The sequence below is a fragment of the Patagioenas fasciata genome, chromosome 3, assembly GCF_037038585.1.
Source record: "Patagioenas fasciata isolate bPatFas1 chromosome 3, bPatFas1.hap1, whole genome shotgun sequence".
Taxonomy (NCBI): domain Eukaryota; kingdom Metazoa; phylum Chordata; class Aves; order Columbiformes; family Columbidae; genus Patagioenas; species Patagioenas fasciata.
Window position 1 is genome coordinate 65911546 of NC_092522.1, and position 17421 is coordinate 65928966.

A 17421-nucleotide genomic window follows, 5' to 3' on the forward strand; every position below is an offset into this window, starting at 1 on the left:
GATGTAGAAATGTAGAAAAAATAATAGAAAGAGCTGGAAAACTTAGTGCAAGATCAAAATGACAACTTAATTGACATAAGAGAAACTTGGTAGGGTACAGTCATGTGAATATGTGACTGGAATACTAATATCAAAGAGTATAGCTTGTTCAGAAACAGCAGGAGGAAAAAAGGTGAAGGAGATTATGCCACGTATCTAACTCAGTGGTTCAGAATACAGCAGGAAACACAAACTGAAAGTCTGAATGATAATACAGAGAAAAAAAATATAGGCATGGTTGGCGGATCTGCTGCAGATCCAGACAGATCAAGTGGATAAGTCTTTTTGTTAGCAATTAGCACGATTGTCTGAAGCACAGAACTTGGCCACAATGGGAGAATTTAATCATACACCTCCTGGAAAAACTGCTGAGTTGGACTCAGACACCTTGGTTCATTCATTCATCAGAATAACTTCAGAGTACATTTGGGAATCCCTCAAATTTATGAGCCTGTCTTTTTGAGCAGTCCTGTTTGACTAAGTAATTTATTTGACTTCCTTTTATAGTTCTGGCTCAGCACTGGAGGCACTTTAATATTTGTATTTAGGTATTCTCCCTTGTCAGCATAGGTGGCACACCAAGACGTGCTATCTTCTACTGTGGGATGGCATTCCTCTTCTCAAATCTTCAACTCTTTCATTGTGGTCATTGGAAAGGAACTTGGATATTAGAGAGAATGCTTAATCTGCCTCACCCAAACCACAGTCCTTATACCCAGACATACTTCCTGAAATCTAAAAAAGAAATTAATCCAAATGCCAGTAAAAATTGTGTTTGCACGTGACAGAATGGAAAGCACTGTGCACAGAGAGCCAAAAAGATGTGTCCTTCCTAAGGTACCTTCCACTTTCTTCCCTCCTCTTTATTTCTGCCCTGGCCATCATTAGGAAGGGCTCCAGCTTGGGACCACATATTGCTCTTCATATTGTTGTTAATGACATCTGAAGCAGTGCAGTAGTTTCAGAATGTGGGAAAAGATGCATCTGTTGTAAGCTGCTGCCACTGCTGAATGGGTTCATGTCTGACTCTTCCTTTCCACATCCCTCAGCTCCCCCCAAAATTGCTCTGAAATGCAAGGTTGTACATGTTACAGTAATTCCCAGATATATTGCTTCTTTTCCTTAGGGCATGAAGACTTAAGTCTGCAGATGCTGAAGACTGTGATGAAACTTATACTTTGCTAGGTCTGTTGCAGCTTTCTTCATCAAGAGAAAAAGGTGAAGAACTAGTGCAGAGGCACAGTCTTCTGCAGTCATGAAGAGAAAGGAAGGAGAGGTGGATATCCACAGTCAAAAAAACATAGTGTGAAGGAAGTGAACACTTGTCTCACCCCAGGTTGACAGATACAGTACTCCTGAAGGTGAGTTTATATGCTACACTGGATATATTGCTGTTGGGAAACTTTGTAATGCAGATTTCTCGAGGCTGAATCATGTGAAATGGCTGAATAGTGACTAGATGTGGGTGTTCTCTCCCTGCTTATTTACAAATTAATGCCCTCAGTTAGCTTTTTAATCTTGTTACAGAGGCAATGAATGGCTGGAAACACCCCTGCCTGTGGAACAGACTCCGTTATGGTTCTCTTCTTCACCTGGAATCTGTGCAACATTTTCAGTGTATTACAGACAGCCTATGTGAACTGTCAGAAGATGTTGTTGGCTGGTGACTAGCTGAGCTCCAGGGCTTCTGCAATGACCGAAGGCCAGGATGCATAGGGCAGTATGACTCAGACAAGCACGAAGATAGGTAAGGGCATGGTATTGTTCACAGCAACCTCATCCCAAAAGGACACAGATTGCTGATATGACTGTAGACCTCATTTATCTGAGCCAAAAAGCTGGTGTGTTGATGCATGGTTTAGACTTCTGGGCTTGACTTCGTCTGACAAAGTGTTGTCATAACAAGATGACACTGCTCCCGAGAAAGGTGTCTGCAACAAGAGGACACCCTCCAGCTCCCGCAAACTTGTCCATGCATCATTCTATCTGGCTTTCTAGCCTTAACCTACCTATTGTCAGACACCTTTCCCAACACAATCTAGAAATCCAACTCTTTCTGGCAAGTAACTTCCCTCTAATTGTCCCCTGAGCCCTATCAGAGTTTCCAATTTCTCTTGCATTCAACATCTGCTCTAATTTGAAATTCTGAGTTAAGGAAAAAAAAAAAAAAGTCTTTCTGCATATTACTTTTTTTCTTGTAGCTTTCTCTCTCCCTGGACAGTACAAAGCCAGGGACATATGCAAAGGAGAAAGGTTCTTCTCTTACAGCTTTTGTTGTGACTCAAGTACAGCTCAGGAGCCTCAGTTTGGAAGTGGCAGTGAACAACAGTTGTGATCTGAGCCAGGTGTAATAGTGGGTTCCTTGGAAATTTGGGCTGGCCTTAGACATTTTCCTGGCAAGGCATTTGGGCAGAGGGTCAGCACTGTAGATGTGTGAACAGCATCCTATTTCACAGGGCAGAAAGGGAAAACTAGATGTACAGAGCTTTAGGTACCCATGCATAGGTACCCTCAAAATTTAGGCAGGTTGTGTACTGAAGGAAGAAGGCAATTTACATGGTAGGATAGGTAACAAGTGGCACAGAAGTCTCTAAGTAACAATAGCTTAATGAGGTATGACTATGTATATATTACTGGTAATAATTTTTCTATCAAGGCCAGGGAGAGAACACCTAGATAGAAGGCTACTTGTGTGGTTTATACATATTTAATATGTCACATTACTGCTCTATAAAATTTATATTAGCCAGTATATTAAAATCTATAGGAAAGAAGTAAACTTCCAGAACTTTAACTTGGTTTGGTTTAACCTAAGAACATTTGGAATTACATAACGTTATTATATTTTTAGAAAACCTCTGTACTTACTTCTATATTCTTATTCATAGATTTTAGTGACAGGAAGGATCCCTAATAATAATGATATTTTTCTATCATAAGAAATATTTTTTATTCTATGGGTTAGGTAGTTCATAAACAGCATTGGATAAGCTCAAAAAGCATCATATAGGGTGATGAAAAGCATCAGGAAGTGAGTTTCAAATGCTCATTAGCTCGGGGCGCTGATCTAGAATATAGTGCGGAACTTGATATTCAGCAAACATGACCCCTAAATTAAATAAAGAATAACTGCATACATGAGTATTATGAACTAATTTAGGGTCCAGCTATAGTATTTGCTTGTTTGTTTGGTTGGTTTGTTTGTTTTGTTTTGTTTTGTTTGTTTGTTTTACAGCATTTACATGAGTTTCAAAGGGTGTCAGTGGGATTGAGAGTGCAAAGGACCACAGCATGGCTTTGCTCTAAGAGTCAGGTTTCCTGGCCAGTAGTGCAAAGAACAGTGGAAAATCCCCCAAAGTCAGAGCAGAGCCATATCGGCAGAAGTGTAGTTTATGCTGCTGCTGCAAATGTTGTATATAGACACAAAGGACTTCACTATCTGGAACAAAGAAGCTGACATGCAGTTCCCAGACGTGGAAAAAGAAGGGTGAGAAAACATCATTGTGAATGACTCATATTTGTTTTAGTGATCAGAACATATGCAAAAACATTTGTTTGCTTCCTAGTATGACATTTGATTTCAAACCCAGGAAAATTCAGAATAGAAAGGTGAAAAGTTTACCTGGCAGATGACAAACTTTCTTTTGCTTTGGCCAGTGCTCAGTACTTTTGTCTTCACTCTGATCACTCATAGGCGGGTGGCTCAACTTCCCTCTAAAATCCAAACATGTTCAAAGAAAATTTTCAGCCTTAAAAAGAAGCAAGGTCAGCAAATCCAAAACATTATCTTTTTAATACTGTTGCTAATACCTCTCCAAATTCATCCAGCCCTAATTTGAGCAAGTCACTTTTTTGTTCATCTGCTACTTTCAGACAGTGAATTTTTAAATGGGGTTCCTGCTATTTAAGACAGTTGAAAAAAGAAGAGAGAAACCAAAAGCAATGTTTTACTATGCCACAAAGGAAGTTGAAACAAAAGAAAAACAAACCACATGCAATTCTGCACTGGAGGGTTAAAAGCAGTGTCAGAAAGGTTAGTACACCCACCAGTGAAACTGTAAAAGCAAAAAAGTATTGCAAGAAAAAAACCTCACACCTGTTTTGTTCAATTGAATATCTTATATTCTATAGACAATGAGTAAGAAGGGATAGGAAAAATAATTATGTAGTATTTTTCAATTCAAAATATCTTTTTGAATATTCAGAAATTTGTACTGCATCAGTGTTTTACACAGAAAAGCATGCAGGGAAATGTTTTATTGAAAAATTCTGAGGAAAACATTATACAATTCCTAGATTTTAATTTCAACATACATAAACAACAAGGAGCTTCATTCTTGCTTTCTCTCTGTTCTTTTTTCTTGACTTCTATGAAATTTTAGGTGCAGAAGGACTTGATTGTTCTTTAAGAAAATCTTTGAGCAAAAGTTGGAATTAGATTGTAGACTTGATTTTGTAGAATAAAGCACATTTCAATGTGTTTTAACAGTTTTACCACTTAGGTATTTTGCTCTTTTTTCAGAATTTGACTTTTTTTTTCTCATTTACATTTTGGTATCCATGAAATACGCATTTCCTGAAGTGAAAGTGAGGCAAATATTTTTGGAAGAATATTATTTAACCTATGAAAGGGAATTTTAGCTATTGCATGAAGCTAATAATGTTTTATTTTCTTATCCTGTTGAAGTGAGATGTGGTAGTGTGAGCCAGCAGATACAGGCCTTTTAGATTAAAAGTACATTGAGATGGGCAAACGAAAACTGGTAAAAATAATTTGGTTTTACTCATCAGCTAGTACTTGCACACAAATGATGTATAGCTCTCAGTATTATAGCTGTCTGCCTATTTTCTTCCTCTCACCTCTTGCTCCACAGTGTTCATCACCCCTACATTTTGGGATTCCCATAGAGTCTGCAAACATTAAATGGGCTCTCTTTGAATGACCTGTGTACACCACAGAATTGTACTTTTTTCATTATATGTTTTGTCTTTAATATACAGAGCTGATCAAAAATAATTCCTCCATGTTATGTGCTTATTGGGAAAAGGGAAAGAAGAGTAAGCGTACAGTGTAAAGCACCAGTGCCATGGCCAGTGCCCCTGCCCAGCACTGTGACTATACAGACTAAGTAGAAATACTAACTCACCAAAGCCTTCAAGCATTTCATTATTTTGTTTTGTTGCTTGAAATTAGCCAGTGTAGTGGTAAAAGTAGTCTAGTCAGAGGAAGGAGAAAAACACTGCAAAGCCAAGAAAAAGGGATGAATTCTCTTACAAACATACAAGAGTCATAAATTCTCAGCAGATCTAAGATCTTAATGTTAATCTCTTCCAGACCACAAGTGTTGAGTCTAAATTTTTCACCTTTTTTTTTTTTTTTTTACCTATCTTGTTTAAATTATCTCGGTGTTATGCTGTCTGAAATTCAAGCCAAAACATAATTTTTTTTCCACAGAAGAGGAAGGGCATTGTTTGGGTCATAAAATTCCATTTCCTTACCATCTAACACAAAAACATCACTAATTATTCTATCGTCACGTGCATGTAAAGCAAACTGCAAAATTAAAGTGTATGTAGTAATGTGCAATCAATAGCATTCATGCAGTAATAGACTGGTTGCTTTAAAAGAATAATGACTTACAGTGGTTTTCTATGCAATTTGAACCTTTAAAGAAACCATAATAATACAGTTTTTGAATAAGGAAGTTGATACTGGTTTGAATTCATTCAAATACTAAAGATGCGAATGCTAGGTGAAGTAGGTAAGAATCATGAAAACAGTCAAAATGTATTAAGATACATAATGGATACAATCTTTGTTTGAAGTCAATGGGAGTTCACCATTCACTTTAGTGGATTATACCTGCTATACTTCATGATGATATTCTATGGAGAATATATTCGGTGTTGACAGTGTGGTGATACTTCAGTCATGCTAATCTTCACATTTTCTTCACATAGATTCAGAATCTTGATAAAGAGGCAAAATAGTTATGTAAAACAGGAAATATGTGTATGCACTTATGAAGGCAGATCCATTAAGGACATATACAGGTTGCTTTGATGTTGTGCATCTGCAATTTTGTAAATTACAGAATACAGTCACATTTTGAGACAACTTGCCTTGGCAACATTGACAGAGGACAAACCATTGATTTTCTGTCAGCTGCCTTCCTCCTTTTTTAATCCTCTAATTCCAAGCATCTCTGATCCACATCTTCTCAGATCTTAACAAAGACCATAGCTTCCCTCTGGTTTTGTAGGCAATAGATGAAGTGATTCCCTTAGCTCCTCAGCACACCCATCACCTGGAGGCTGCCTACTTTACACTGATGTGCTTTTAGAGGCTGCTTCATGTACACTTCTGTTGCTTTTGATGTGACAACAGTGACCTCCAGGAGAAGCATCTCCTCCAGCAATCTGACCTCATCTATTTGATGCTTCAGTACATTATGTTGATTTAAAACCTAGGATATATAAGAACCTAGGTTACTGGAAATTATGGGGGACTGCATATAATATTGCATATAAAAATACTACTTTAGCGTGTCAGTGCTCTTTTGTAGGCACAGATTAGCTCACTTAATGCTTAGATTTCATTTATGTTTAATGCCACCTAATTTATACATATATTCCAGACTTACAACCACATGTAAATGATGATTTGAAAAGTAGGTTCCTTTCCTATAAAATGCTATAAAACTTAGGATCAATATTTTTCATGTTGAAGTGTTATCGGTGGATAATTCTTGTGGGATATTGAAAAAGTAATCTCCAATAATTTAAAGGCATTATATAGCATTAGATGTAAGAGATAACAAGTATACTTTCTTCAGGACTATATGCAGTGCTTTATGCATTCAGTAGGAACATCTGATGATACAAATGTGGTCCCAAATAAGAGAGAATAACAACTACAACAGTAACACACCGATCTAACTATATGAATATTTCTGTTAACTAGCATCAGAGGCATTTTTTAGCACAGCAATAATCATAAAGTTGTTGTGGCATCCAGCCACTGAACTACATTAAAGATAGGACATAGCTACCCAGGGTCCCTAGATTTTGGAGCAAAGGACTCTCTTTTAGAGTGATTTTAGGCTGAATTTTAGTGGCAACAACAGCACCTCAATTAATGCACCCTGTTACTGCATCTGACCCACACTCCTCCTGGACACACACTTTTATTTTATGAGCAGAACTCTTTCCATGTGACTTCAGCAGATCCAACCCACCAAACAGATGCCTGGCGTGTCTCCTTTGCACTCTTAACATATGCAATCCCCTTCCTGGATGCTTACAATGCCGAGGTATGTACAGTGTAGCTCTCTTTGATTTTCCATCTGTCATGGTCCTTCTGTTTGAATTTCATTTTCAGAGTCATTAGGTTTGCTAAACACATGGAAATATGTTTTTTCTGACTATTATCCAGGAGTAACTATTAGGAGTCACAGTCAAATCAATCTAGGGGATTGAAGCTATCTCCTGAAGGTCAATAAATACATATTAAAATAGTAGTTAAATAAAGACTATTGAAAGTAATTTCTTTTCTAAGCAATCATCAGGTATGGCTACGTATCCTGTGCTGCTGCAGTTTGATTCACATCTGAAACTCCAGGTTATTGTGTAGCGAAAACACAGAATCACAATGCTAGGAATTGCAGCTGTCATGCTTAAAAACCCCCAGCAACTCACACTGAAGTGCAATTGCCCTTTACCTAAGATATTTTTCTAAGTGATATTTTTCTGTGATGACTAAGATCACTCAGTACTGCAAAACAAACTAACCTCTAATAAGGGCAAACCTGACATAAATGGAAACTACCGAAGAAATAAAATAAGCAAAAAAGAGAGAAAATTTTTACCAACAACAAGCATTAAGGAGAAGCAACACATTTTTATATGGTCCTAAATCTTTCCAGTGTGCTTAACTTTAAATCCTAAAGGCAAATATCTCACCCATGAGATACATAAACAGGCTAAACATGACCCAGATTAAGGGCAAAAGCAAGCATGTGGCTTGCACTGACACATAGAAGGAGATGAGCTCAACGATGCTCAGAGATTAACTCAGCTACATAAACAGTACCAGGAGAGATTTGATAGCCGATGCCCTGCTAAAACAGCGCAGCATCACAAGGCACTCTCACACACGGACACATTCATTTCTCTGATCAGGATTGCAAAATATACTTTGATCTAATCAAACTGGCTGATCTCTTAACATGAAAGGTGATTTTTACTTCTGAAGTCCCAATTCAGACTTCACTATCTACACACAAAATCCTCTCTGGACTGCAGCTCTGTATACTTACAGCCACATATATCCACGTATTTCTTGGTCAAAATGTCAGCATCTACCATTATAAAATCCAAGTGATCATTACGTGTTCCAAAGAGAGGAAAATATGTTAGGCATGGATGAAAGTACCTGTTTCTTTTTACATTGGTTAGTCATCCTGTGGAAACATTGTTTTGTGAAAGTCTCCTTGTTTAGTTTTCGGTCGGATACACTATTCTGTTCCTGGAATTTCAAGGTCAGAGGAGAGTAGGATAATTTCTTACAAAGTTAGCACATGTTGAAAGAGCATTAGTTCAAAATTAAACTTCCTTTAAAAATATTTGACATTGACTGAAGGAGCAGTTCTTCAAAACAAGATACTGTTACACCTTGTATGACAAGGTCTCTTTAACTGCACCTTCTCTTTTCATTGCTGTCTTGCTTAGATTAATTTGTAATTACCAGATAAACATTGATAGAAGCAACAAGAAATTACAATTATTATTTGAACTAGTATTAAGGAACAGAACTAAATGAAACACTGACATCGGAGAAGACAGCTGAAGATTGGGTTGGTATAAAAAAATAGGAATTCCGACCAGGGCCTTATGTTTCAGTCACAACATGAACCAAAGCCAGACAGTTTGTGTTTATTATTTGTTGGGACTCAAAAGTGATGAGAAAGATTTTCCACTGTGATCGGGTGCAGACGCACTAGAAATCTCCTGAGAAAGCATCTTCTGCCCAAACATGAAAAACCCAAGAGACTTGCCTCACTGAACTTGGATACAGGATTATAAATAATGAGTATGTGTCCAAGAAACAATGCTGCATGTGATTAATCTCTAGCCCCTCTAAAGAGCTATAGGAGCAAAAGAGCCTCTCCAAAGTTTGCCACCCTCCCTGTTTCAGAAGTTGTGCTCATGCATTGTACTTGAATGTTTTCATTTCATTGCATACAGTGAATCTCTTTTATAGGTGCTATTCTGGGAAAATTAAAGTGTCTTTGCTTATTGTAGTAAATGGACAAAGGAGAGAATGAATAAGAGCAATCAGTAGGCAGAGGAGTGTGGTGGATTCAGCCTAGGACTTGAATTTGTCTGTTACACGACTGCAGGAAGATCTCACCTTGTTAGTCCACCATGCCGCTCTTCTCCTACTCCTACCAGATGTATCTGTTCATACCACTGCTTTGTTCTTTTTATTAAGATGCTGTGGTGCTTTCCCAGGCTTCCCAATAATTGTAGAATAACAGGTGGGACACCTTCCAAACCCTCTGGGGCCTGCGGATCACGTTTGCCTGTACCGCTTTGTAATTGCCTTTCCACCTTCCCTCCTCCACAGTAAATAAATTTGGGCGGAAAGGAATTCTATGACAAACAGCAAAGTACAGTGGGAAGAAGTAGACAGTCATGTCTCCCTGGTTTCTGTATAGATCTGAAATTAGAGCTGTCCTCTGCTATCTGAAAGACAAATACCTCCTGGAGGTCTCTCAAGAACCAGAGGCAAGGTTTTCAAATCATCAATATGCCAAGCATGGTGCTTCTTGTCTCCTTCTCCAACAGAGACATAATGTTTTCTGTTTCTCCCCAATTCCCAGTCTCAAGAAAAGAGGAATTAATAAGTTTCCACAGTTTGGAAAGGGAATGCTGTGATGTGTGCGAGGCCATGGCAGCACAGACCAATTCAGACTACCCACACAGTTTTTGCCCATGTTTTGCACAGTTGCTGAATGAGCCAGCTGAGACATGGGAATCACATATATGCTTACAGGTAGACAAGACCTATATGCAACACCCAAAGTGGGACTTTATGACTTACTGTGGCAAGTCATAGAGCCACTTAGATCTTTGAATGGCACCATATGGCTTCTTATGGACCGAGTGGCTGTTTTTCTGAATGATGGCACTAGCTGTGGCTCAGCAGGAGCTGCTGTCTTCCAGAGAGGCAGGATTCGGCTGGGGAATTAGTGGCTCCTTTGGAGTTCTTGCAGAGAATACATCCACATTGCTGTAGACAACTGCTTTCCAGAAAGAATCACTGAATCTAGCAATAACTATGCTCGGTGTGTACTAATAATGGTGAAAGGCTGGAACAGAGTTTATTTTTTTCTATGATGTCCTAAAATACTGAAAAATAGTTTTAAAACAAAAATATGTGCCATTAGCACTATCAACAACATGAAACTGTTTACTGTCTCAGAAAGAATGTCACATATTTTACTTGTGTTTGCTCAGCACCTATCACGGTAAAATTCTCGTCTATGACTCACAGAACAGCAGCAAGAAGCAGACATTTCTTCTTGAGCTTCCCTACTGCATTCTCTTATTGCACTATGAACTTCGTGAGATGATGAGGTTTTCTTCAACATTTACTAGTTAGAAAGAATTTCAAAGTGTGATAGGCATGCACATTTGACACTTTATTAATTCTTTTACCATTTAACGTTTTACTGAATATATCTATTAAGTAAAGCAAAGGTGCTCATGCATTTAAGTGGCTGCAAAGCACAGGGAAATTCTTTATGCGTTGGCTCAACGAAAGTGTGAACTACTTTGATGGTAAGACACAGTTCACTTTGGCTTATGGGCTCAGTTCAGTTGAGTCACTTCCATCAGGTGAACCATACTTTTATTCAGGACCACTGGAGAAAGCTACTGATTTATTAGGAGATGTGTAAAAACATTACTAGGGAAGAGAGGAAGAGTTTAAGCTTTTGCCAGCGTAACACATGCTTTATAAAATCTGAAACTCACTGAAGTGGCTATTTCTCTGGAAAAATAAAGCAGGATGATGATAATTACCAAAGACACTCATTATAGTAATCAAGAGTGGTAGAGGTCATGCAAATGAACATCGTCAGAGAACAGGATATGAGCCACTCTGACTTCTCTGGAGAGAGGACAGGGAAAGAGATGGCAGAAAAATGTTAGAGGGGAGTAAAAGGAAGGAAACTTGAGAGAGAGTGAAAAGAAGGCCAGTCCATATTATTTATGTCAAAATTGTCTTAAATAAGAGCAGCCAGGAAGGTATTTCAGACTTTTTCCATTCCAATGGTACTTATATAATTTATGTATGAAGTTTGTAAAGAATCTTACTATAATTTGGTTTTAGAAAAACCACAAATCATTGAAATATAGAATTGTTTAGGTTGGAAAGGACCTCTAAGATCATCGAGTCCAACCATTAGCCTAGCACTGCCAAGTCCACCACTAAACGATGTCCCTAAGCACCACATCTGCACATCTTTTAAATATGTCTAGGGATGGTGTTCTGGTTTTGGCTGGGATAGAGTTAATTTTTCTTCCTGGTAGCTGGTATAGTGCTGTGGTTTGGAATTAGCACAAGAATAATGTTAATACACTGATGTTTTAGTTGTTGCTATGTAGTCAAGGACTTTTCAGCCTATCATCTTGTGCCAGGTGCACAAGAAGTTCAGAGAGGGCACAGCCTAGACAGCTGACCCAAACTAGCCAAAGGGATGTTCAATACTGTATGATGTCATGTTCAGTATATGTTTTGAGGGAATAAGAAGGAATGGAGGGATGTTCAGAGTTACAGCATTTGTTTTCCTAAGTCACTGTTAGGTGTGGTGGAGCCCTGCTTGCCTAGACATGGCTGAACACCTGCCTCCTGATGGGAAGCAGTAAATAAATTCCTTTTTTTTTGCTTTGCTCATGTGTGTGGCTTTTACTTTACCTATTAAACTGTCTTTACCTCAAGCCACAAGTTTTCTCACTTTTACTCTTCTGATTCTTTCCCCCATCCCATTAGGGAAGGTGAGCAAGCAGCTGTGTGGTGCTTAGTTGCTGGTTGGGGTTAAACCACGACAGATGGTGATTCAACCACTTCCCTGATTAGCCTGTTCTAATAACTGACAAACCTTTCTGTGAAGAAATTTTTCCTAATATTCAGTTTGAACCTTCCCTGGTGCAACTTGAGCCCATTTCTTTTCATCCTATCACTTGTTACTTGGAAGAAGAGACCAACACCCTCCATGCTACAACCTCCTTTCAGGTAGTTGTAGACAGCTGTAAGGTCTCCCCTCAGACTCCTTTTCTCCAGGCTGAACAGCCCCAGCTCCCTCACCTGCTCCTCATCAGACTTGTGCTCCAGGCCCCTCGCCAGCTTCATTGCCCTTCTTTGGACATGCTCCAGCACCTCAATGTCTTTCTTGTAGGGAAGGACCCAAAACTGAACACAGTATTCAAGGTGCAGCATCACCAGTGCTGAGTACAGTGGCACAATCACTTCTCTAGTCCTGCTGGCCACATTATTTTAGACACAGCCAGGATGCTGTTGGACTTCTTGGCCACCTGCGCGCACAAGAGATCAAACACATAGGACTTAGTCATGAGCAAGATGGCAGAATGGGAAATAGATGGAAACAAAGAAACTGAATAGGTCTGATTTTGTCACTACAAATCCCTTTGAATAGATATGCACACTACATCTCAGTCCTTCCAGGAACTTTGCAGTTAGAGGAGTCTTTCTTGACATGCTCCAACAAAACCTTACTCAGTTCTCCCCCTAGGCTCAAAGTGAATCATTTTCCTTTCTGACTCTCCAAAACAGCCCTGAAGATCTCCCTCCTTCTGTAGCTCCTCAACAGTTTCTGAGCAGCAGAGCATAGCAGAAGCTCAATACAGAGCCGAGCCAAATGCATCAAGGTTCTCCTCAACTCACCCACTGCTACATCCAGCTGGAAATTTCCAGAGAGGCTGAGGGATGCCTCTGTCTATAAATTTCTATCAGAAGTAGATACATATTTTGATACATCCTGAAAACAGTGTTCATTATATTAACATACAACAACGATTTGCTGCTGGCATATGTATTCAAGAAACTTCCTTGAAGTTTTCTTCATGCAATTCTGTTTCCTTCCCTGAGCTGTAAGACCAAAATCAGAGGTGTGAGGGCAACGTCATGATTTACCAGGCAATTTCTCAAACACGAAGTCACAAGCATGATTTTTACTTTGCTTATTCAATTCAGTTTTTCAATTCAGTGTCACAAAAATAAGGAGTGTTTGGTTTTTTTCTTTGTTTGTTTGTTTTTTAAATTTTATTTTAGTTTTAGTTTTCCAGGTAGGTTTTTGTTAGATGACATTTCTTCAGGTTGAATTCTATACTGTAAATGAGGCTTAAACAACAGTTATTTTCTTTAATGTTATTCTATAAAGACTTGATTGATTGATCCTGTCTTCCTCTTAGCTAAGTGACAAGTGGAAGAGATCAGTGACATCCTTTATAAAGAGCCAAAGGCTGTTATGCTAACCACAGTTTAGATGTAAAGCTAAAGCCATTGAAATTACAGGCAGAAGTTAGACCAAGAGTACTTATAGGTACTTATAGTACTTATAGTACTTATATGATAGGACTTATCATAATGTCCTAATAATCCCTCAATGCAAGAATGTCTCAGGGAACTATTGCCTCAGAAATAGAGAAAGTATGCACGGAGATAGAAATGACTATGTTCTTACTGTCTACAGTGGGAGCACTAAGATCTCAGGTAGAGGTACGTTCGTGTTGGTTTTCTTGTCATAATGTTGATTCCTTTTATCTGTGTACACCCAGCAAATAATTTGTAGATTATCTCTACCATTCTGCATACCAGTGCTTAGTGCATGGCTTAACATGTGCTCCTTTTTCCTTGTAACTCATCAACAGACCGTTCTTGGAGAAAAGCTTATGAAAAAAACCAGTATATGAATTCAGCTCTGAATATTGTTCCATTCTAAATCAGCTGAGAAAAGCTACTACTGTGCAATTGATCAGTTATGTATAATTACAAGATTGAATATTTCACATGAATTCTGCTTTACCTATCCATAAGCACACATTAAAATGATGCTAAAACATCTACAGAAATCCATGTTCCAGCACTCTTTTTCAATTGATTCTCAATGTATATGATTCCCCCTTAAACATCAAAAGTTTATTATTTGTTAGTATTGTTTTCCACAACAGGAAGCCTCTGATCTGCTGTAATTTGACAAGGCAGAAATACGTGTCGTCACTTAGCAAGCTGAACAGCAATTGACTTTCATGATCGTCTGCCAATCTTTGGGCGTTAACAGGAAGCCAACATAATTTCTTTTGATGTAATCTCTGTATAGTAAATGGGGCACATGTGAAAATTTGATGGGCTTCATTAAAGCTTGTGGAGCAAGAGAAAAAGAAAAGATGGTGCAGTGTAATGGAGCATAGCCTTGGGACATTGAATTCTGTGACAGTAGAGAGTTGCCAGGGGAAACTGCAAGATACAGATTCCAAACGTGTTTTGTAAGGGAAGAAACACAGATAGTGGAACGGTGTCCTTTCTCTCTCCCTTTTCTATGTCTGACTGCAGTACACGCACAGAACTCATACTGAGCGTTCATCTTATGCCTTCTGTACTTGAAAGACTGTTCAGTTTTAAATCAAGTGTTGATGAATGCTTAGCAGAAGTTTCTTATTACCAAGATAGTGCATGGTTTGCCTGACAGCAGCTTGATTTTCAAATGTAATGCACCCAACTTCATAGGTGCCATGACTCACACTCAGCATCCTCTAGACAGAGCAAGGAGTACAGTCAACAAACTTTCCTTCCTTTTTTTTTTTTTTTACTATTAAAAAAAAAAAAATAAACCAACCCACCACTATCTGATTAGAGCAGCTGTTTTTCTCCAAGAAATGCAATCAAATTTCTGAGCTGGATTTGCTAACAAATATAGAATCTAACCTCCATCTTTTACCATGTACTACACTAAAGGTAGGGTTTTCAAGCTAACTAGAAACAAATCTGTTTTCCCTGTGCTTTGCAGCCAAATCAAGTACCTTTCTGAACAAAAGAACATATGTCTAAGTAGATCGATCAGCAAACTCAGATAATAACCACAGCTCTTCTTTCTGTCCCTTATGACATATCTGACTAGCCGTAGTAATTGCACATGTTCAAAACAAACTCCTCCCTTGCACAGGTGAGTAAAACAGAGAGAATAGGGCAATCTTTCCATGACTGGTGTAAACCTTATATCTGGGTCAGCCAACATGGCAGTTAGTGATATTATCTGAGCATGAAACCTGCTTTCTGTGAGCATCTTGAGTAGTCATTTTCAAGAAAGCAGCAATGAAGCAGGAAGCCCATAGCTGAGAATTTAAATCACTTTCTTTTTTTTTTTTTTCAAATGAAGCAGCAGAAAACTTGCTGCCTTTGCATATAACAATATTTCTGAACAAAATACCATACATATCATACACTGGGCAGGGTACACAGGCATTGCCTAAGTGCTGGCCAATAGTTAATACATGTAACTAAGCTGAAAATTAAGTTAAGCCTCTGGAAGAAAAAAAAAAAAAAAAAGAAAAAAAAAAGGAAAATCCCACCCACTCTCCTCAAGGCGAAGTGGATGAATCCTTCCATTTATATCTAATGTGCTGTCTGGCCCAACATACACCAATCACCCCTGGATTGCCAAAACCAAGTCTATAGTTTTTTATACAAGTGATTTTAATTTCGAGTTGCATTTGTGAATGTCCTCACAGCACCAGAGGAATCCTTCCTTATAATTAACAACTCAGAACATAACTTGTAGAATACAGCTGCAAAACTTGTGATTTTATCCTGTCTCTGAGTAAAATCATGAGGCAAGATTTTTCCCTTTCTTAATTTCACTGTATAAACCGTTTAGTCAGCCTGCAATTCGTCAGGTTATGGCATCTGATGATGAGACATGCTCTTATGCAGAAATTAGATTTAACAGATGATGAACTGAGCTGATCATTAAAATGAGAAATAATTAATCCATTTTCATTAAGTCAGCAAACTTCCTACTGAAAAACAACTAACTTTCAACTTTGATATAGACAGAAAGCCAGTCCAGCTAGGAAGTCATGGGTGTTTATAGATCATCCCTACATTTGAGGTGCTCTGTGGTGTTCTGACTACCATGGTCCGGTTTTACATCCCTGTTTTAAAAGACATCTATGCTGTTTTCCCCAATGGACATAATATCTAGCTTTTCAATAACACTTTTATTCCAAACTATTCAGAGATGCTTCTATCTAAATACTATCTTACTGTCTCTGTGTTTTACAGACTGGGAAAGAGGCATAGTGCTACAATGATTTATCCAAAACAGTGAATAAGGTGAGCCATACAGATGAGCGTTCCATCCAGGAAATTTGTTAACAGCACACAGGCACAAAGCTATACATTTCACAAACAACAAAAAAGAAATCAGAAATCAATCTATGTATGAAATACTGATACAAAACCAAACCACCATTATTAAATAAATAAACAAACAAAACAAAATAAACAAATCCCCTCCCCCCAAAAAAACCCCACTCCAAACGAAAAAAACCCACCACAACAGACTAACACATATGAAAAAGAACAGAATGCCTAAAACAAGACATACTCCTAAATACGCTATGAATGCTTAGTTAAATTGGAATCTGGGGAAAAACTAATTCAAATAAAGTAAAAAGAAATTTATCAGCTTTCAGCCATTTCACCACTAGCACTGGAAAATGAATAGAATACAAATTATTTGTAGTGACTGAAGTAGCATATTTGTTCAAACCTCTCTGATTTACTCAGATACTCTGAGAACATATTTAATCTCTTGGATTGTCTTATTACTGTGTATTATGCAGAGGCTTTCAGCCTTTAACTGAAATAAAAGATTCACCGATTGAAAAGAATTCAGAATAGTTCTACAAGAATTATTTCAGGTCTGGAAGTTATGGCTCAAAAAGCCCTGTCTTCCCTATATCAGCTAGCTGGGTTAAGATGCAATTTGCTCTTGATTGGTAGGTACCTTCGCAGAAGAGACATTTCTGAAAGTAAATGCCTGAACTGTTTGAGAGAAAATTAAATTTAGTGGTTATTTGGATTCAGCTTCCAATCCAGATGTGGAATAAGTAATTAGCTAGGTACATATGAGGTTCTCTATCATTTGCAGTCTTCAAATATATATTAAACAGTTTTCTCAAAGAAATAGCACAGGTCAGACAGAAGTGACAGAGGAGTGCTATTTCAGCTTCTGTTGCCCTGTTGTGTAGCAGTTCTTAGTAGATCATGAGCATGGTGCTAAGATGTACATTTAT

General features: G+C 38.2%; 1 protein-coding gene across 1 annotated transcript in view; it reads right to left on the reverse strand.

The window, feature by feature from the left end:
- PDE7B (phosphodiesterase 7B) overlaps nt 1–17421 on the reverse strand; it is a 230061-nt gene that overhangs the window by 187303 nt on the left and 25337 nt on the right. The window contains exon 3 of the mRNA XM_071806514.1: nt 3662–3753. The gene's annotated coding sequence lies outside the window, so the exon portion shown is untranslated. The remainder of the gene's footprint in view (nt 1–3661; nt 3754–17421) is intronic.